This window comes from Aotus nancymaae, unplaced genomic scaffold (genome assembly GCF_030222135.1).
Source record: "Aotus nancymaae isolate 86718 unplaced genomic scaffold, 86718_ANA_hifiasm-v0.15.2.pri h1tg000007l, whole genome shotgun sequence".
Taxonomy (NCBI): Eukaryota; Metazoa; Chordata; class Mammalia; order Primates; family Aotidae; genus Aotus; species Aotus nancymaae.
In genome coordinates, this window is record NW_026988418.1 from 37,072,591 (window position 1) to 37,096,457 (window position 23,867).

Consider the following 23,867-nt stretch of genomic DNA (forward strand, 5'->3'; position numbering starts at 1 on the left):
GAGGAGAAAAGATAAGTAAGCATAAGCAGAGAAAAAAATATGGGAGAATGAACATTCCAGAAGAAAAGGGAAGCTAATGTAAAGGCAGTAGACAGAAACACATTTATCCTGTTAGGGATACAGAGAGAAGGCCATCTGAAATCCACTGAGTAAGAGGAGCATGGTGCTAGAGATGGTCACAGAGGTAAGGCTGGGGCCAGATTCTAAGGAGCATTGAAAGTCACAGAATAAAAATTTGAATTTCATTCTGAGATTTGAAGCCACTGAAGCAGAGGACTGATATTGTAAGTGATTTTACCATGAAGGCAATGGATTTGAATGTGAACCACAAAAGTCTAAGTAAAGGACTGGTTAAGAGACTACTTAAGTGGCCCAGATAAGATTTTATAATAGGTAAGGCACAGATGAAAGGAATAAACTTGCAGAAAAGTACAAAGATTTGGGATATGTTTTATAGATGTAGTCAGCAGGGCTTCTTGATAACCTAAATGGCAGAAGCGAGAAAAAAAATATGAATGGTAGCAATTTGGCTTGAAAAAACAGGTTAATGGTGATGTCATTTGTTGGCATGGGAAAAACTGGAGGAAAAGCAGGTTTGGTAAACTAGAAGAAATATTCTTATATGTATTACTATTTTGCAGTTCATAATTTTCATATTTAAACATATAACTAATATTTTCCTAATTCATTATAATATTTAAAATGTTTATCTTAAAAATCATTTAAAATTTTCATTAACACAATGTCATTTTAAAGTATTTTATTCCTAAAATAAGAAAATAATTTTGAACAAATACTATTTCCATTTACATGATTCCTAGTAATATTCAGGTAAAAACTGAAGAAAATGACATCTTTGCATACTTTTCAATAATAATACCAAATAATAATAGCAACGCAGGTTCTCCTTTCCTCAGCCGTATCTTACACAAACTGAATTTTTTGACACAAAGACAACAAAATGGTTTGTTTTAGTTATAGTTTACCTATTAAAGACAAGCTTGCTAAAAAGCAATGATTCTCTATTTGTACCTTCTATATACCTCTCAAGAGAAAAACAACTGGATCATATCAGCCAATTTATTTTCAGTTGTCTCAACAGATAGTTGGATCTTTTAGGACTCATGGAACACAGAAGCCAATACCATTTGTGGTCAACAGAGCTTGTTTGATTCTTCTAAATGTATTGCAGATTTATGAACCATCTGTAGAGAAACAAATGGTCCAAACCTATTTAAAATCAGTATAGCTATGATTTGAATGTTCACAAGTGGGTCTGAAGCAGTTGCTGTCCTCAGCAAACTGGCCTGACATCTTTGCACAAGCTTATAGCCTTATGTGGTACATAGGCTTTAAGTTTAAGTGAAGTAAAGAAAAGGGAAAAAAGAAAACAAAGGAATATAAGGAAGAAAGCAGTGGCATAAACTTCTGTCATGTACTGAGTTTTTCCTGATTTGCTAGATGCAAAAATGTCACTTAACTTAGAGCAATGGTTGAAATTTCCTCCTATGTTCTTAGTAGCAAATATTTTGAGTGAAGTCTCCCCCATCACACATGCACATATACTCTGGTATAAATGATTTATCTAAGATATGGTACGAGATCACCATAATAAAGAATATAGTTTACTAAATATCTCACATCTCACATGTAATCAAGCTATACTGGGGATTGATTATAATAGAATAGAGAGTTACAGAGATGCACAGGTGTTCTCTTTCTCATTTTATATCTTTAGTCCATTTCTGAAAATTAGACATTCTGTAAAGAAATGATACCCTGGAACCAATTTCTCTATATTCTACATGGGAAAATTGTAACACATTAAATGTTAACCACCAAACCCTATTTGATTTCAAAAATGAAAATAAAGTATTATAAACATTAAAGTAGGTAAACACACTCAAACACTAATTTATAAGTGCCTTTCACATTAATGTGTAAATTACTTAAAACATTGCTTCTTGATCATCAGTTATTAAGGCTGCTTACAAATAGTATCCATTGCAATGATGTGGCTTTTAGTGACAACAACGTCTCAAACAGCCATATCACTTGTTGACATTCAGCATGCTTTAAAAGTGCCTACATACTATTTTTTAAACATCCTCATTGAGATATATTTAATATCCCATATTATTAGTATATTAAATTATTAAAGTGTATAATGTAGTTGTTCTAATACATTTAAAGAGTTGTGCAACCATAAGTATCACCACAGTGTAGGTTTAGAACATTTTCATCAACCCAAACAGAAATCCCATAACCATTCGAGCCATCCCCTGTCTCCTACCATCTCCCCCACCTTAAGCGACAACTAATCTTCTGGCTGCCAGATTTGCCTATTCTGGACATTTCTTATAAATGGTATAATACAATATGTGGTCTTTTATAAGGGGTTTCATTATTGCAAGGCAGTAAATTACAGATCTATGATTTGTTCCCTTTTTAAATTTGGTTTTTATACAGTTTGCCTTTGCCTACTCCACCCTGAGTTCTACCAGTCTGGTAATTTTGGATAGAACAAAATATTTAAACCAATTTCATACCTGGCCATAAAGAGTGGGAACAAAAAACCTGACTTGCAGTACCACTCTGACTATGTACATCTTGCTAGTCCAATGTCCACTGAAATAGTGCTTTGGATCTAACTTTCTGTTTTATGAGCCATTGGACAGCTAGAGCTGTTGGATAGTGGTTAGGGTGAAAAACCAGGAGCAAAATCACTTGCATGTCTGAAATGCCACATCCTATCATTTCAGAAAATAACTTCATAAAAGTTACTAAAATTCATGATGCCATAGTTTCTTCATCTATAAAATGGGAGAATGAAAGTGCCCACCTTATAGATTTGCTGTGAGGGTTGAATGAAATTTGCTTAGCACTTAGGAAGAAATTTTAAAATTTAGCTGTTGTTCTTATATCAACTAGTATTTCATTTTTTGATCTACAACTTCTCATGCCCACGATGATGGCAGACATCTTTAACATACTCAAAAGCCTTTCTCACACTGCTTTTCTCACACTCCGGGCAGAGAGCTGTTATTAATTGAAGTAGATTATAAGCTAATATAGATTTACTATCTTTATCTGATATAATAAATTTTGCTTAATTTCTTATTATATAACAATTACAAATCCCTCTCTGAGCTCTTTTCTTTGTGTAATATATTCAATCCACACTTCTTTTTTGTTTCATAATGTGTATTATAGCTGACTTCTTTAAAACAAAATAAATTCTAGATTGTAGGAATCTTACTTACATTTGATTCAAGTCTCCAATTAATTTTTGGTTTAACAATTTCCTTGTTCACTGTTCTTTCTAGTTTTTTAAAAATAACATCTTCATTGAGATAAAATTCATATACCAAAGAATGCATCTTATTAAAGTGTACAATTACAATAATCAAGGCACTTTGGTATTGGCCGAGTATTGACAAATAGATCAATGGAACAGAGTAGAGAGCCCACAAATAGACCCATCCGATGATAAATACAGTCAACTTATTTATTTATTTTTTTTTGGGGGGACAAAGTCTTGCTCTGTCATTCAGGCTGGAGTGCCCTGGCAAGAACTTGGCTACCTGCAACCTCCACCTCCCAGGTTCAAGCAATTCTCCTACCTAAGCCTCCTGAGTAGCTTGGATTACAAGTGCATGCCACCATGCCCAGCTAATTTTTGTATAGAGACAAGGTTTCCCCATGTTGGCCAGACTGGTCTCAAACTCCTGACCTCAGGTGATCCGCCTGCTCTAGCCTCCCAAAGTGCTGGGATTACAGGCATCAGCCACTGTGCCCACCTAGTCAACTTCTCTTTAACGAAACAGCAAAGGCAAAACAATGAAGCAAGACAATCTTTTCATCAAATGGTGATGAAATAACTGGATCTCCAAATGCCAGAAAAACAAATTAATCCCATCATCAGCTTGAAATAGCTCATAGATTTAAATATAAAATGCAAAACTATAAACTCAGAGAAGAAAACAATAGAAATCCTATACAATTTTGGGTATGAAAATAACTTCTTAAAAAAATACCAAAGATCCATGAAAGAAAGAACTGTTAATCTGGATTTCATTCAAATTAGAATTTCTGCCCTGCAAAAGTCAATATCCAGAGAATGAGAGGGCAGCCACAGAAAGCTATTTCAAAACACACAGTTGATAAAGAACGTTATTAAAACTTAACAATAATAAAATAAACAACCAAATTAAAAAATGAGCAAAGGGCTGGGTGTGGTGGCTCACCGCTGTAATCTCAACACTTTGGGAGGCTGAGGCAGATGGATTACTTGAGCCAAAGAGTTTGAGGTTCCAACAGGATATGACGGCACCACTGCATGCCAGCCCAAGCAAAAGAGCAATACCTTGTCTCTAAAAGTAAACAAATAAATAAATAAATGGACAAGAGACCTCATCAAAGAAAATATACAGATAACAACTAAGCATATGAAAAGATTGTCCACATCATATGTTATTAGAGGATTGCAATTTCATAAGATAGCACTACACACCTACTAGAATGATCAAAATTTAAAACACTGACAACAGTAAGTACTGATGAGGATATGGAGCAACAGGATCTCTCATTCATTGCTGGTGGAATGCAAAATGGTACCACCACTTTGGAAGACTGGCAGTTTTCACAAAACTAAATATATTCTGACCGAAAAATCCAGCATTCATGTTTCTTGGTATCCATCAAAATGAAATGAAAACTTTGAAAATTTGTGTCTGTACAAAAACCTGCACGTGGATATTTATATTTAACAGCAACTTTATTCATAATTGGCAAAATAGGGAAACAACCAAATGTTCTTCAGTAAGTGAATGGGTAAATAAACCTTGGTATATCCACACAATGGAATATTATTCAGTGCTAAAGGCTTGTGCTATTAAGTCATAAAAAAATTAAACGCATATTACTAAGTGAAAGAAGTCAATCTGAAAAGGCTACATACTGTATGATTCCAGATACTGGTATACGACATGTGTGAATAGGCAAACCTGTGAAGAATAGTAAAAAGATGAGTGGTAGCCAGAAATAAGATGAGGAGGACAGGATGAGTAAGCCTTGCACAATGGATTTTTAAGGCAGTGAAATGATCCTGAATGGTACTGTAATGTTGGATAAATGTCATTGTAAATTTGTCAAAACTTATAGAATGTACAACAAGAGTATAAACCCTAAGGTAAATTATGATCTTTTGGAGATAATAATGTGTCAGTTTAAGTTCATCTATTGTAACAATTGTACCACTGAATTATATGTGGTGTGGGATATCATTAATGAAGGAGGTTGTGCATATACTAAAACAGGGTGTTATGGAAAAATCTCAGTACTTTCTGCTCAATTTTGCTATGAACAAAAACTGCCCCCAAAAAATAAAGTTTATTAATTACAAAAAGGAAGAAACACAAAGCAATATATATATACATACACACACATACATATATACATACACATACACACATATATACATACTTTTAATGTGTGTGCATATGTATGTATTTATGTACAATTATAAATATAATTAAAAATATACTTATGAATTATAAATATAAATTATATAAAATATATAATTATATGCTATAAATTACATTATATAAAATATAATTTTAAATAATATGTAAATATAAATATAATTTATATAATATATATAAATACCCACATACATATAAAGTGCATAATTCAGTGGGTCTTTGCCACTTTTTATCACAGAATAATGCAACCATCATGATATATATAACACATACATACACATACACACACACACACACACACACATACATACAAAGGGTATGATTCAGTGTTTTTTTGCCACTTTGTCACAGAATAATGCAACTGTCTAATTCAAGAACATTTTCATCACCCTAGAAAGAAAGTAGGTACCTATTAGCAGTCATTTCTTGTTCCCTACTCTTTTCTGCCCCTGATGACTACAAACCTATTGGATATCTCTATAGGTTGGTTTGTTCTGGCATTTTATATACATGGAGTCATAAACTATGTGCCTTTTATGTCTTCTCTCTTATTTAACACGTTTGCAAGGATCATCCATGTTGTAGCATACATCAGTATTTCATTCCTCTTTATAACTGAGTATCATTCATTATATGCATTCATTATATGCCCAGGACTGGGAAATGCATTTTTTATCTACTGGTTGATGGATATTTGATTTGTTTTCACATTTGAACAGGGTATAAATACTGCTTCTTTAATATACAACTTTTACGTGGACATATGTTTATGATTCTCTTGGGTATACAGCTAGAAATAAAATTAGGGGTTCATATGGCAACTGTTTAATGTTTGAAGACTGCCAATCTGTTTTTCAAAAGTGGCTGTATCAGATGCAGGAAAAGAACTCATAAAATTAAACACCCCTTCTTGATAAAAACTCAACAAATTAGATATAGCAGGAATATACTTCAACACAGTAGAGACCATATATGACAAAACCATGCTAACATCATACACAATAGGAAAAATTGAAAGCTTTTTCTCTAAGATCTGGAAAAAGATAAGGATGCCCACTTTAACCACTTGTATTCAACATAGTACTAGAAGTCTCAGCCAGAGCAATTAGGCAACTGGGAAAATAGGGATCCATATTGGAATAGAGAAAGTCAAACTGCCCATCATTGATGATGACATGATCATACATATAAAAAACCCTGAAGACTCCACCAAAAAACTATTAGAAATTACAAATAAATTCAGTAAAGTTGCAGATACAAAATCAACATACTAAAATCAGTAGTGTTTCAATACATCAATAGTGAACTGTCTGAATAACAAATCAATAATGCAATCCCATTTATAATAGCTACAAAAATAAAATACCTGGAAATAAATTTAGCCATGAAAATAAAATATTTCTATACTATGAAATACAAAATCCTGATGAAATAGTTTGAGGAACACAAAAATAAATGGAAAACTATCCTGCGTTCATGGATTATAAGAATTAATATTATTAAAATGTCCCATACTACCTGATATGTGTCCCACATAAATTTCATCTTGAATTGTAACCCCTACATATTGAGGGAGGGATCTGGTGGGATGTAATTGGATCATGGAGGTGGTTTCTCCCATGCTGGTCTCAGGATAATGAGGAATTTCTTTCAAGATCTGATGGCTTTAAAGTGGCAGTTACCCCTGCACTCCCAATCTCTCCTGCCACCATGTAAGATGTGCCTTGCTTCCCCTTTGCCTTCACTATGATTTTAAGTTTCTTTAGGTCTCCCCAGACATGCAGAACTGACAGTCAATTAATCTTCTTTTGTTTATAGATTACCCAGTTTCAGGTAATATCTTTATAGCAGTGTGAGAACAAACTAACATACTACCCAAAGTGATCTACAGATTCAGTGCTATTCCTTTCAAAATACTAATGACATTCTTCACAGAAATAGAAAAAAAAAAAAATCCCCAAATTATATAAGATCCTGAATATCCAAAGTAATTTTGAGCAAAAAGAATACAAGTTACTATAGCTTTTTAGTATATTTTAATATCCGGTAGTGGAAGCATACTACCTGACATTAAAATATACTAAAAAGCTACAGCATCCAAAGCAGAAAGGTACTGGCATAAATGCAGACACACAGATCAGTGGAACATAATAGAAAGCCCACAAATAAATTCATACTGTAAGGGTGACCAAAAGGATGGAGAGGCAGACCCAGGGTCAGGTTTAGCAAGTTTATTTCAACCTGCCAAGCCGGCTGCCTCACCATAGGCAGTGAAGGAAGCAGCCTGGCTTACAAACTACGGGGATTATATAGGGGGTTTGCAGGTAGTCAGGTGCTTTTCTAAGAAAACCACATCTTGTTTCTCAGGGGCTGACATTCTGCTTAATTGGGTCAGCATCCTGGGTTTGAGAGACGGGTGCGCCCTGTTTGCAAGGCTTGAGGCTGTTTTTGTTGTGAGCTCAGCTTAGCAAGGGAGAATGGGGAGGAGGGTCTATGGGCTTGCCTTGCTGTGACCTTAACACATACATTTACGGCCAACTGATTTTAGATAAAGGTGGCAAGAGCACTCATTGGACAAGGACAGTCTCTTCAATAAGTGGTGCTGCAAAAAACTGAATATTCACATGCGAAAGAATGAAAATAGACCCCTATCTCTTACCATATAAAAAATTTACTCAAAATGCACTAAAGACTTATATGTAAGACTTGAAACTTTGAAACTACTAGAAAACAAAAGGGAAATGCTGTATGACATAGGACTGGGCAAGGATTTTTTGAATTAGACTTCAAAGGCACAGGAAATAAAAGCAAAAATAGACAAATGGGATTACCCCAAACTGAAAAGCTGCTTCAAAGCAAAGGAACCAATCAGCAGAGAGAAGAGCCAAACTTATAATCTGCAAACTTGCTAAATTTGTAATTTGTTTGTTTAAACAGCTAATAGCTATATAGGAAATTACTCAAATTTTCTACGTAGAACATCATGTCATCTGCAAATAGAGATAATTATACTTTTTCCTTAGTAATTTGGATGGCTTTTCTTTTTTTCTCTTGCTTGAGAGTAACACCTCCAGCAGAAGTTTAATAGAAATGGCAAGAATAAGCATTTCTGTCTTGTAACTCATCTTAGGAAGAATGCATTTGGTCTTTCAATATTAAGCAAGCATGTTTGAAGGCTTTTTTTTGTATATGTTTTTCATCAGATTGAAGTATTTTCTTTTATTCTGGTTTTTAGGCTAGTGAAATGTTTTTGGAATTTATCAACTACTTTTTCTTTGTCTAATGAAATAATCATGTAGTTTTGTCATTTTATTGGTATGGGGTATTACATTTTAATTTTTGGATGTTAAATTAACCTTGTATTCTTGGTATACAATTTGGTCATAATGTATAATACTTATATCACTTAATTCAGGTCAAGAACATTTTTTCAGAATATGTGTTTCTATATTCATAAGAGGTATGACTTTGTAGATTTCTATGGTTGTTTTATTTTGGAATCAGTGTAATACTGGTGTCACAGAATGTGTTAAAAATTGTCCCCTTCTCTACCACCTCTTCTTCCTCCTTCTACTTCTTTTCTTTTTTCTTTTTATGAATAGTTTATAAACGATTGGTATTAATCCCTCTTTAAATATTTTCTGGAATTCACCAATGAAGCCATCTGTTTTTGGTTGAGTAATGGTTCCCAAAATATCAGGTTCGAGTCAGAGGAACCTGTAAATGTTACCTCATTTGGAAATAGAGTCTTTGGAGATATGACTAAGTTAAGGATCTTGAGATGAGACAATAGAAGATTATTTGGAAATGCCCTAAATACCATCACAGATGTCCTTTTGAAAAAAGGTAGAGGAAGTTTACATACACATACAGAAGAAAGGATGGTAATGTGAAGATAGATGCAGACATAGAGGTGATGCGTTCTCAAGCACAGGAATACTGGCATCTCTCAGAGGCTTTATAAAGAGGCAAGGAGAGACTCTCCCCCAGATCCTCCGGAGGAAATGTGGCCCTGCTGATAGCTTCACTTCAGCCCAGTGAAAGTGATGTTAAATTACTGGACCCCCAATTGTGAGATAATGATTTTCTGCTGTTTTAAACCACCAAATCTGGGGTAATTTTATAGCAGTTATAGGAAATTAATATATCATCTGAGACTCGGCTTTTATTTTTGGAAAAATGATTTAAAGAATTAATTAAATTTCTTTGTTGTAGGGTTCAGGTTTTCTATTTCCTCTTAGGTTCATTTGTGTATTTTTTGTATTTCTTGGAAAGTGTTCATTTCATCTAACATAAAATTTATTTGCATATTGTTCATTGTATTCCTTTATCATCCTTTTTATTTCTGGAAATTTGGTGGTAATGCCCCTAGTTTTATTTCTGTCTAGTAATCTGACTCTTCTTCTTTTCTTCTTCTTCACCATTTTTTCTTAAGGTGGAAAGTTAGATTATATATTTGAAGTATTTTTGCATTTTTAATAGAGGTGTTTACAGATATAAATTTCATTCTCAGCACTGCTTTAGCTTTACCTCATAGTTGTTTTTGTTTTCATTCACCTAGCTATATTTTCTAATGTCATTTGTAATTTTTTTCTCTGATCCATTGGTTATTGGAGAGGGTGCAGCTGGGTGTGATGGTGTATGACTATAGTCCCAGCTACTAGCGATCACTTGAGCCCAGGAGCTTGAGTTCACAGTGGGCAATATAGGAAGACACTGTCTCAGAAAAAAAAAAAAAAAATCAGGTAGGAGGAACATCTGCCACCAGGGGACCAGGACATCCGGAAGACTGATGCACTCCAAGCAGATCTTCAGAAGAAAGGCATTGAGAGTGGACAGAGGGAAGAAACACAGGCTGGGTTGAAAGGGCAGGAAGCTGGGACCTCTGCATGGGGCTACCACATATCAGGAGTTATTTTGGCCTCCAATGACTTCTGGGGAAGGGGTGAGTTGAGCAGGTGAGAAGTGTCCACACAGCCCTCTGGAATTCTGGCAGCAGGAGATGTCACAACTTTCAAGGACACTTGAGCTAGCAGAGAAAGCTGCTTAGAGAAATGGAGGGGCAGGATTTGATCTGATATACAACTTTAGCAAAGTTTCAGGATATAAAATCAATGTACAAAAATTAATAACATCCTTATACACCAACAACATCCATGCTGACAGTCAAATCAAGAATTCAGTTCCATTCACAATAGCCACAAAAAATGAAATACCTAGGAATACAGCTAACCAGGGTGGTGAAAGATCTCTCTAATGAGAATTACAAAACACTGCTCAAAAAAAACATTCCATATTCATTGATGGGAAGAATCAACATTGTTAAAATGGTCATGTTGGCCAAAGCAATTAACAGATTCAATGCTATTCCTATCAAATTATCAATGACATTCCTCATTGAATTCAAATATTTTAAAATTCATATGGAACCAAACTACAGACTGAATATCCAAAGCAATCCTAAACAAAAAGAACAGCTGGAGGCATCATATTACCCGACTTCAAATTATGCTACATTTGCAGAAAATTAAAACATGACCCCTTCCTTATACCATATACAAAAATAAACTCAAAATATATTAAAGACTTAAATGGAGAACCTAAAACCATGAAAACCCTGAAGGAAAACCTAGGAAATACCATTCTGGACATGGGACTAGGCAAAGATTTCATGATCAAGACGGCAAAAGCAACTGCAACAAAAACAAAAACTGACAAATGAGGTTGGGCATGGTGCCTTACACCAGTAGTCCCAGCACTTTGGGAGGCCTAGTTCAGTGAATTGCTTGAGTTCAGGAATTGGAGACTAGGCTGCACAACTTAGTGAGACCCTGCATCTATAATTAATACAAACATTAGCCAGGTTTAGTGGCACAACTATTAGAGAGGCTGAGGTGGCAGGATTCCTTGAGCCTGGGAGGCAGAACTAGTAGGGAGCTGAGATTATACTACTGCACTCCAGTCTGGGTGACAGAGTGAGACTTTTTCTCAAAAGAAAATAAAATTGACCAATGAGACTTAAACTAAAAAGCTTCTTCTGCAGAGCAAAAGAAATTATCAACAAAGTAAACAGACAACCTACAGAATTGGAGTAACTATTTGCAAACTATCAATCCAACAAAGGTCTAGAATCCAAAACCTATAGGGAACTTAAGCAAATATACAAGTGAAAAACAGTCCCATTAAAAATTGGGCAAAGGAGATGAAAAGACACTTTTCAAAAGAAGACATGCATATGATCAGCAAGCATATGAAACAATGCTCAATATCACCAACCATTAGAGTAATGCAAATCAAAACCACAGTAAGATACCATCTCACACCAGTCAGAATGGCCATTACTAAAAAGTCAAAAAGCAATAGATGCTGGCGAAGTTGCAGGGGAAAGGAAAGGCTTATACACTGCCGATGGAAATATAAGTTAGTTCACCCATTGTAGAAAGCTGTTTGGAAATTTCAGAAAGAACTTATAACAGAATGAGTACTCAAAGAAATAGAAATCACAGTGCTATTCACAGTAGCAAAGACACGGAATCCACTTAAATGTCCATCAACAGTAGATTGGATAAAGAAAATGTACATATGCAACATGGAATACCATGCAGCCATGAAAAAGAAAAAGATCATATCCTTTGCAACAATACGGATAGAACTGTAGGCTATTATCCTGAGCAAATTAATACAGCAACAGAAAACCAAATACCACATGATCTCATGTGTAAGTGGGAGCTAAACATCAAGTATATATGGATACAATGAAGGGAACAACAGACATTGGGCCCTACTTGAAGGTGGTGGGTGGGAGAAGGGTGAGGAACAAAAAACTACCTATTGGACACTATGCTTATGACCTGGGTGAGGAAATAATCTGTACACCAAACCCTTATGTCATATAATTTATATATGTAGTAAACATCAATATGTCCCCTTGAATCTAAAGGTTAAAAAGAAGAAATAAAAGCAATTAAAGAAAATAGACACTCAAGTAGCCCTAAAATAACAACCACTACCAAAAAAAAAAAAAAAAAAAAAGCAATAAAAAAATCCAAAAACAAAAAACAAAAAACTGAGGAACAGTGTTGTCTAATTTCCACATATTTGTATATTTGTGAGATTTCAAAATTTTCTTCTATCATTGACTTCTAATTTAATCTCATAATGTATAAAGAACATGTTTTGTATCATTTCCATCTTTTAAAATTCATTGATTCTTTCTTTTCATAACCTGGTATACTTGCATATGGTTTAAACTGAAAAATATTCCATGCACACTTGAGAAGAATGTGTATTCTGCTATTGATGAGTGGTTCCTTCAGCGTGACTACTTTAAATTGTTGGTCAAATCTTCTAGGTCCATTTGGATCTTCTACACATGAATCCTTTATTGAAAGTGGCATATAAATGTCTCCAATTCTTACTGTTGCATTGTCTATTCATCTCTTCAATTCTGTCAGATTTTGCTTTCTGTCAATTAGGGGTTTCTACTGTTAGGTGTATGTATTTTTATATTCATTGTATATTCCTAAAGTGTTGACTCTTTCATTATTGTGACATGCCCCTCTTTATTTCCAGCAACACTGCTTTTTCGTGTTAACTTTTTGACTGATGTTAATATAGTCCCTCCCATTCTCTGATGGTTGCTGTTTGCATGGTATCATTTTCCATCATTTTACTTTCAAATTATATGAAACACTAAATCTAAAGTGTGTTTGCTTTAAAAAGTATGTAGATTGATTGTTTTTTAATTAAATCTGGCAGTGTGTCTTTTCATTGGATCTTTATCAATTCACATTTATCTTAATATGGTGTGTGAATATTTTCTATGGCACCATTTTAATTCTTTTAATGATTGTTTAATTTTATTTTTAAGCTATATTCTCAGGGGTCACTCTAGGACTTGCAATAGATATGTATCTTAAGTTAACAAAATGACATGAGATTTCCAGTAAATTCCAATAAAATATGAAAACTTTACTCTTACAAATGTCATTCCCTACTTTTGTGCATATATAGATACTGTTATACAATGTATAATGTCTATATATGGTAAAAATAAAACAAGACATTTTTGTAATTATACTATATATTTAGAAAACTGACAAAAAGTAGGGAGCAAGTATATATAGTAATAGAGCTTGTTATTAGCTTTTTTATTTACCAATTTTTATACTTTCTATTTCATTCTGTAGGCTTGTTACCATCTCACATCATTTCATTACTCCAATATAGCTTTGTTCCATCTGCCTCCTTTATGCTGTTATTACCTAATATATTACATTTCTATATGTTATATGGCCAACGATGTAATTATGTATACATATTGTTTTATTCAGCTGTTTTTAAAGTAAGTTAAAAGAGAAAAGGATAAGACGTGCAATTTTATTGTGTTTTGTAATTGTTGACTTTATTACCCTTATTAGCATTCTTTGTTTTTTCATTTGGATTTGAAATACTGTTTGGTGTTACTTGCTTTCAACCCATGGAACTTTCTTTCATACTTCTAAGGCAGATCTTTTGGCAGTGATATCTCTCAGCTTTCATTTATTTTGGAATGTTTTTATTTCAACTTCATTCCTCTAGGAATGACTTTATTTCACCTTATTTTTGAAAGATAGTTTTTCTGGATTTAAGAATCCCAGTCGATAGTTTTCTTTTATTTCCAGCATTTTGATGTCATCCCAATGCCTTCTGGCCTCATTATATCTGATGAGCCATAAGTTATTATTCTCATTGCAGTTCCTTGCATGGAATGAATTGTTTCTCTCTTACTACTTTCAAAATTCTACCTTTATATTTGGTTCTTAATATTTTGATTATAATGTGTCTGGATGGAAATATTTTTGTGTTTATCTTATCTGAAGTTTGTTGATATTCTTAAATGTGTGGAATACAGTTTATCATCAAATTTGGAAAGTAAATATTTTTTGAATAATTTTTCTTTCTCCTTTGTCTCTTTTCTCCATCTAGTTCTCCCATTATATTTGGCTACTTAATATTCTCTTATATTTCTCCAAGGCTTTGTTCACTGTACTTACAATCAAAGAACTTCAGACTATTTCAAGATAGCTGGCACTAAAGAAGTGTCTTAGTACAACCAAACCATTAATTTTATTAATTTCTTTATTCAAAAAGTTCAACAAATGCTTATCCCAGCTTATATTTGCATATTTTTAATGAAGGAAGTGACTAATTCTTAAGTATTTCATTTGGATTTTGTGCTGGTCTAATTTTAAGAAAGTTTTATGTTAAGGAACAGTCTCCCTTTGTTTTGATTCCAAGTCCCCTTAGCATCATAATTATCCTTCTCTATAAAAGCTTCCGTTGGTTACAATCATTTTGAAAGATGAATCATAATCCTAAGAGACCTGATATCAGAGTAAAATAGTAGGTTTTTTATCTCACTGTAGATGCATCAATTCATAAAGCCAAAGATATCAGCTATTGAAGAGGTGCAAAATACACTGTTCCTTCATAGATAGCTTGAGGTCAATTAAAAGTTGAATGCCTTTGCATGAATTTGCTTTAAATCATGTATCGTTTAATCTGTGTTTAAATAGTTTTTTTTAAATGATAGACTTATACTTCTTAAAAATTTTATCTTCCCGGTTTTAGCTCTTTTTTTCAGTCTAAATATTTGTAATTTTATTTTTTATTAAATATTAGCTCACTCTTCTGGTCTCATAAAATATATAATCACGCTGTTTATACTTTATTCTAGGTATTTCTTAAAAATAATGTAATAAACAGAAAGATCCTGAGATAGCCTTTTAATAAGTTAGCTCCAAGTTAACTTTGATGCATTTATAATTGTTGTTAAACAAGATTATTCAACTATATAAAACCTGAGGCCAGGTGTGATGGCTCACACCTGTAATCCCAGCACTTTGGGAGGCCGAGCCAGGTGGATCACCTGAGGTGAGGAGTTTGAGACCAGCCTGACCAACACAGTGAAACCCCATCTCTACTAAAAACACAAAATTAGCTGGGCATGGTGGCACATGCCTGTAATCCCGGCTACCTGGGAGGCTGAGGCGGGAGAATCACTTGAACCCAGGAGGTACAGGTTGCAGTGAGCCAAGACGGCACCATTGCACTCCAGCCAGGGTAATAAGAGTGAAACTCCATCTTAAAAAATCAAAATCATTCTGTTGGTTGGTGGTTCACTCTACTGATAGTTTATTTTGCTGTGCAGAAGCTCTTAAGTTTAATTAGATCCCATTTGTCGATTTTGGCTTTTGTTGTCATTGCTTTTGGTGTTTTAGTCATGAAGTCCTTTCCCATGCCTATGTCCTGAATGGCATTGCCTAGGTTTTCTTCTAGGGTTTTAATGGTATTAGGCCTCATGTTTAAATCTTTACTCTATATAGAGTTAATTTTTGTATAAGATGTAAGGAAGGGATCCAGTTTCAGCTTTCTGCATATGGCTAGCCAGTTTTCCAACGACATTTATTAAATAGGGAATCCTTTCCCCATTGCTTGTTTTTGTCAGATTTGTCAAAGATCAGATGGTTGTAGTTGTGTGGCAATCTTTCTGAGACTTCTGTTCTGTTCCATTGGTCCATATCTCTGTTTTGGTACCAGTACCATGCTGTTTTGGTTACTGTAGCCTTGTAATATAGTTTGAAGTCAGGTAGTGTGATGCCTCCAGCTTGGTTTTTTTTGCTTAGGATTGTCTTGGCTATATGGGCTCTAATTAAACTTAAGAGCTTCTGCACAGCAAAAGAAACTAGCAATAGAGTGAATCAGCAACCAAAAGAATGGGGAAAAAATTTTGCAATCTACCCATCTGACAAAGGGCTACTGTCTGGTGGAGGACCTTTGGGCACCCCCCGCCCCCGCCACATGGAAAGTGCCTAACTTCCGGATGAGGAAAGCCCCTCCTCCCTCGCAAGGAGGGTCCCTTATCTCACTCTGTCTGCCGCCTTGGCTCGGCCCGATTCCAGCAGCCTTCCGGCCGGGCAACCAACTGAACCAATCACCATCCGCCCCATCAGCTCTCCAGTAACTTCCGGCCCGACAAGCTCCCCGCCTGGCAGACATCCCCCCCCGCCCCCCGACAGCCAACCTGACCTATTGCCACCTGCCAAATCAGCTCTCCCACTCCCCCAATCCTACCCCTATAAAAACTGCCAAACAAAGAAAGCTGGTGCGAGACTGCTGACTCTTCCCCCGTTATGAGTCCAGTCCGCCCGGAGACTCTCCAATAAAGCCTGAACTCCTCTTTCATCTGGTCTAATTCGGTCACGCCTTGGGGTCCAAGTTATGAGGGTCCGGGCAGGTCAGACAGCTACTATCCAGAATCTACAAAGAACTTAAACAAATTTACAAGAAAAAAATACAACACCATCAAAAAGTGGGCAAAGCATATGAACAGACACTTTTCAAAATAAGACATTTATGCAGCCAACAAACATATGAAAAAAAGCTCATCATCACTGGTGATTAGAGAAATGCAAATCAAAACCATATTGAGATATCACCTCACACCAGTTTGAATGGCAATCAGTAAAAAATCAGGAGACAACAGATGCTGAGGAGGATGTGGAGAAACAGAAACACTTTTACACTGTTGGTGGGAGTATAAATTAGTTCAACCACTGTGAAAGACAGTGTGGCAATTCCTCAAGTATCTAGAAAGAGAAATACCATTTGACCCAGCAATCCCATTACTGCGTATATACTCAAAGGATTATAAATCATTCTACTATAAATACATATGCACAAATATGTTTATTTTGGCACTGTTTACAATAGCAAAGACTTGGAACCAACCCAAATGCCTATCATTGATAGACTGGATAAAGAAAATGTGGCACACATACATGATGGAATACTATGCAGCCATAAAAAAGGATGAGTTCATGTCCTTTGCAGGGACATGGATGAAACTGGAAACCATCATTCTCAGGAAACTGACACAAGAATAGAAAACCAAACACCACAGGTTCTCACTCATAGGTGGGTGTTGAACAATGAGAACACATGGACACAGGGAGGGGAACATCACACACTGGGGCCTGGGGGGTGGGGGGTTAGGGGAGAAAAAACAGGGGGTGAGAGGATTGGGGAGGGATAGTATCAGGAGAAATACCTAAGGTAGATGATGGGGCAATGGATGCAGCAAACCACCACCATGGCACGTGTATACCTATGTAACAAACCTGCATTATCTGCACATGTACCCCAGAACTTAAAGTATAACAAAACAAAACAAAACTGTAAAACTGTAACCATGCCTAAATATTTTCTATTTTGTCCAAATTATTATGAAAATCTCTTAAATTCAAAGATCTCTAAATTCAAAATAACCTATATAAACATTATGTAAATTATTATATTAACACCAATAATAACAATTAGATTTATTTGACATAATGTGTACTTAACAATCCCCTATGGGTTTCTATTTCTTACCACTTTTCTTTCTAACTTCTCAAAAAATATTATACAATGGATACATTTTTTGACATAATCACAGCTAATTTTTAAAATACATTTCAGTTATATGGGTATATGAGGTCTAATAATGCCAATAACAGCAGCAGCAGCAGCTAACATTTATGAACAATTATTCTGTGTTAGATATTTTACTTGGAAATTGAGTATAAACCATGTCCTAAACTTTATGTCAAGTGCTATTCATGCATTTTCTCACTTAATTTTCACAGCCTACTTATGAAATACATGCTTTTATTATATCCATTTCATTATGTTTTAAAAAAGACCATCACCATAGTTAGTATATGAGTCAAGATAATTAATGGCTAACAAAACAAAGGTTGATTTCTTGCTCATGCAAACCTAAAGTGGATGGGGCAGTCTTCCTTCATAACGTAGCTAAACCATTTGAAACAAAAGCTCTCTAGGGACTCTAAAGCAAAGAAATAAAGAGAATGGTGTGCTTAGCCCAGAAGTGACACACTTACTTTGAGTCAGAATTTATTAACCAGTAACAAATCACATGGCCCCCAACCAAATTTATGGAAAGCTAGAAAATTTAGAGAAACAAGTAGAATACTTGGTAAGAACAAAATTACTGCCACAGGTCACCAAAGATCCTTTGATCCCTTTTCCCCAAACGTAGAACACACTCCTAAAAAAAAGACAACTGAAATCCCATCAAGTCCAGAATCTCTATGTGTTCAGTATCTCTCAATCAGGCCTGGATAAAGTTTTAGTCCAGAGACTTATGAATTAAAAGACAAGTAATCTGCTTTCTGCCCCACCCATTCATATGTATATTGAATATACACGGGTGGAACAGGGAAAGAGTAACCACAATTGGAATCACACACTTTGTGGACTCCTCTTACCTTCAGGTATAGGTGGTTCCTCAATTAGTCCCTGATTGAGCTCTCTGTGTGGAGTTCTGCCTTCTGAAGGTGTGGAGAATTAGGGAATTGCCTACCTTGGAGGCTGCAAAACCTTTTTCTGTGCACTTTTTAATGCTGAAGACTAGGGACTCAAGTATATATTTACTTCTTGAATGCTTAAAGGTATTTTAGGCTAAAATTCTCTGGTAAGACCTTTCCCTTAAAATTGTAGATATCTGATCTATTTTCTACTGTGAGTTCTATATGTCATTAATCACACCCGAAATTCTTTTGGAGTCATATGTAGTTTTCATATCTGCTTTTTTTTTTCTTAATTTCTTCCCACAACTCACTCTCTAATGATTTAATGGAAGTAACTATAAATGTGGAATAATAGGTGAAAAGCCCATATGCTTAATCTAAACTCTGCTGCGAGTTATCATTTTCACTTAAGAAGTTTGGGCCCTTGTCTAATAGACTTGTTAAATTTATTGTCTTACTATCTGTGATTTAGAAGTAGACAGCTTTCCAAATGTGCAAGACCCTAATTTTGGAGCTCTTCACTTTCTTTTATTTTGTCTTACAAACCAGCTACTTTCCTGAGCTCTCTTTTTGCTATAAGGTAACTTGCCAAACATAGTCAAGTACAACCAATACAGAGAATCAATATTCCATCTTCCAGCTTCTTCCCTTAGAGACATAAATTAGTAGGCACATAGTTTGCCTTCCAAGTTATCACGGGGAAATTCTTTGCTACTAAACAACTTGAATGGCCATCTTTGCATCCCATGATATCAATTTTCTCATCTCCTATAACTAATCACAAAGATGCGGCCATATTTTAGGATTTTGTTTTTAATTTCTATATTCAACAGCATAATTAATCCTAACTTCCCTCACGGATAAACCCTATAATCTCAATAGTTTAGCACAGTGAAGATTTCTTTATTTCTCATCTAAGAATGAGTGTGGGTCAGGAGGACCTTGCAGCTATATTAATGGAACATATGGCCTCTAAGATCTGCATAGCAGGGAAATAGAATGATTCTCTTAATTGCTTTCACTCTGAAGTAATCACTTTTACTTTTGCTCACAATCAAGTAGAGAGACTGATCACATATTTTTTACATAATTTTATGGGAAGCTGAGCAATGCAGGGGAGCACATGGAATATATGACATTGGTGCTTACGATTACAAAATAAATTCAAATATATCTGATTTAAATTTCACCTTCTGCCTCTCTGTTCTCAGGAGTAAAAGTAATTAAAATATTTTAAAAGCAATTTGAAATATTACATAGATACAAAAACAAAATACATTTTTGGTTTGTTTGCTTGTTTGTTTTGTTTTTAATTTAACATCTGGTAGCAAAAATTTCTAGTTTTATATGTCTGAGTATGCTCTAATTGCTCATCTAAAGTAATTTAGTTGATACTATTTTCTATCCTAGACTAAAATTCAATCATTCCAGAAAACAATTTAGGAGAATGGTGAAAAAAAAAAAGCACTGCTAAAATTGTGTAAAGCACAAGTGGATTGAAATCAGTAAGATGTGATAAATTGGATGAATTTGGAAGAAAAATGTTGGAGGCAGAAAATGTACTGTGTTTCAATGAAAACCATAAAATCAACTTTAGAGTCTTCATTTCAGACATAAGTGGATTTGGAGCAAGACAAAGTATATAATGAAGGTAAAATAACTAAAGATTGCATAAATCTGATCACAGGCACTTTGATACAATGACCCTCAAATAATTAAACTTTTGACCTTTTTTTTCTGAATAGGAAGTAGCAGTTTTGTTTTCAGAAATATCTTTTATGTAGCAGGCACTTTTTGGAAAGTATTTGAATTTACTTCTTTATAACTTTACCTGAAATATAAAGAATAATCTGAAATAGCTATAGAAGTTTGGCCCATTCTCCAGCTGTATTTACTGTAAAGAGTTAAAAATCACTAACAGAACACACACTTTTAAGGTACCAATGTCAGTCTTGTACGTCACATCTTTTCAGTATAAACTAAGAAATTTGTATTTTAATTTCTAATACTAAAAATGCCTCTTACAGCAGCAGATAGAATAGGTATTCATGCATTATTTTTAAATCTCTGACCTACAGTGTTATATCATTTTTGTAGAGAAAAATACAAAAACTTGGATAAGCAATATAAAATAAAACTAGGAGAAATCATAGCTTTAACTTAAAAAGGATAAAAGCATCTATTATTACAAACTAGCTAATAAAACAGGAATTTTTGATAAAATTTATAACAAAATCAATCAGTAGCTAAGATGTCACAAGTCAATTAACATTTATTTGATAATATAAATGAGACAATATAATATCCATCCTTAGTCACAAGTTACTAGTAGGTGCATGGAGACCTTAAACTTCATTAACTTCGGAAATTTCCACTGAAAGTTGTATTATCATCCTTACAATAATATGCAAGCTCCATGACAGTAGGATTTTATATGCCCTAGTTGAATTTTGAATACCTAGGGCTGATAAAAATATTTATGTAGTATCACTAATCATTAAAGAAATGTAAATAAAAACCACAATGAAATGCCATCTCACATCAGTCAGAATGGTTATTATTAAAAAGTTAAAAAACAACAGACACTGGCAAGGTTGTGGAGAAAAGAAAAGATTTATACACTGCGGATGGAAATGTAAATTAGTTCAGCCATTGTGGAAAGCAGTTTGGTGATTTCTGAAATAACTTAAAACAGAATTGCTATTTGGCCTAGCAATCACATTATAAGGCATATACCCAAAGGAATATAAATTGCTCTATCATAACTATACAAATAGTATACTTCTATAGTTTTGTTAGATAAGTAAATTGCTTGTATGTATATGTAACTATCTATCATCTATCTATCTAGTTATGTATAGTTACATAATTTTTTAGAGACAGGGTCTTGTGTCACTCAGGCTAAAGTAATATAGCATGATCATAGCTCACTGTAACCTTGAACTCATGGGCTCAAGTGTTCCTTCTACCTTGGCCTCCCACAGCTCTGAGATTACAGGCACGAGCCACCACGCCCTACCAGGATTGCTTCTGTTAGATAAACACAGAGTCTGTGAGATGCGTTCCCTGGAAAATGTCGATAAATGACACAACCCCCTGGAAAATAAAATGAAAATATTTCCTAATGTAACCACTTGCCTCTGTTGGAAGTAAACTCATAATCCTCAGTAGAGACTTTATTTTTCTGGGTCAGAAGTCCAGGTTCTCCAAGGAAAAAGAGGACCAGAAAACCACCCTTGATGTCCCTGATGTCTCCCTGTTTTATTTGAGTCTTTTGATAGTATCCTTGATGTTATTAGTACAGTTTCATACTGGGATAAGATCTTTGATTTATGTCATTCTAATTTGACAATCCAATCATGTTAAACTGATTTATGAAGAAGAAAAAGGCACATATGTTTTGTATAACGATAAAATCTATCATTTAGACTGGAGTGTGTTTAAGACTGAAAGGCACTATTATACACCAGGACAACAGGCATTAACTGAGACTCTCTGGGGCCAAACTGGGACATGTAAGGATAGTACAAATAGCATGGGTTCTATTCATTATTGTATTTGTCGAATAAATATTTAAAAAATTTTGTCAACTTTGAAAGTCTAGGTGAGAAAATAGAATAATATGTTCCATATAGGAGTTGTAATATTCAGCAATATATTAATTGTTCAGGCTGACCTTATATTAACAATATAAGGATTAGAAAATATATAGACTAACATGTTATTTCTAATGAAAAATTAACAAATTATATATTACTCTTACAGGTAGTTTGATTATCACCATTATATTTAGCCACACAAATATTAGTATTTAAGAATGATACCTTAAAGATGGAATTACGGTAACAGGTGATATGAATAGCACTCAAACTAATTTATGCTCTGTCAGATTAAGCATTATATATCTCAAGTAAGTCTTAGATAATGTCTAATGTTAAGGAATAACTCAAGGAATGAAGATACAAAAATGTTCAAGATAGGTAATTGATAATATCAGAACCATTACTTACTGAAGTGAGCTTTTCTTGGAGATTTTAGAGGCAGTATAAAATCTCAAATATTAGCTAAATTATGTGATTCTGGTTCTTATCAACCAATTTAAGAACCATGGATGGGCTTTGGTGATTCCATGAACCTCTTAAAATTATAAACAAAATGCTTTCGTGCTCATATATGTGTTTTTTTAAATGGAGAGAGATTAATTTTTTTTCATGTTCTTAAATGTGTGGGCTTGTGAACAAAGAAGAAAAAATAATCGGTGCTCAGGAGAAACAGTAATAAATTTTTATTGTGTTCTTAAATATGTGGGCTTGTGAATAAAGAAGAAAAATAATCAGTGCTCAGGAGTAATAGTATCTTGGAAATAGATCTGCTGAGAGATGATCCATATTGTGGGGCAATTTATACTTACATTTATGTTCTGATTATGAAGAGATCTCTAGCCTAGTTGGAAGTAGGTACCTATTAGCAGTCTGTACCATTCTGGAAAAAAATATTAATCCACAGCCATTCACTCAAATTCCCTTTATCTTAATAGGCAGGAGTAATATCTAGAATTTATGATATACAGAATTAACTTTAGGTATGAAGTTTTGATTATTCAAATATTCTGATCCTAATGTTCTCTTATAATTTATACATCTATAATAAATTTTCCAAGTATAAATATAACAAAATATTGATTGCTTGGGCATGGTGGCTCACTCCTGTATTCCTAGCACTTTGGGAGGCTGAGGTGGGTGGATCACCTGAGGTCCGGAGTTCAAGAACTGCCTGGCCATCATGGTGAAACCCATCTTTATAAAAAAAATACATATTGATAACACTAAAAATGTCTTTGGTTCATAATTTAGAATTTTTGATTCTCAGAAGGTTGATTTCTTTCCTTCAGTGCCTTGAGATTATTGTGAGCATAAAAATTGTAAAGTTTAAAATACCTCAGAAGAGTAAAATATTGTTAATGTGTTAATTCTTTACTTCCATTCACTCTTAACCTTCTCCAACATGATTCCTATCTCTGCTACTTTGT

General features: G+C 34.4%; 1 protein-coding gene across 3 annotated transcripts in view; it reads right to left on the bottom strand.

Annotated features, from left to right (window-relative positions):
* Positions 1 to 23,867, bottom strand: part of LRRIQ3 (leucine rich repeats and IQ motif containing 3) — a 287,561-nt gene that overhangs the window by 158,191 nt on the left and 105,503 nt on the right. The window lies entirely within an intron of this gene.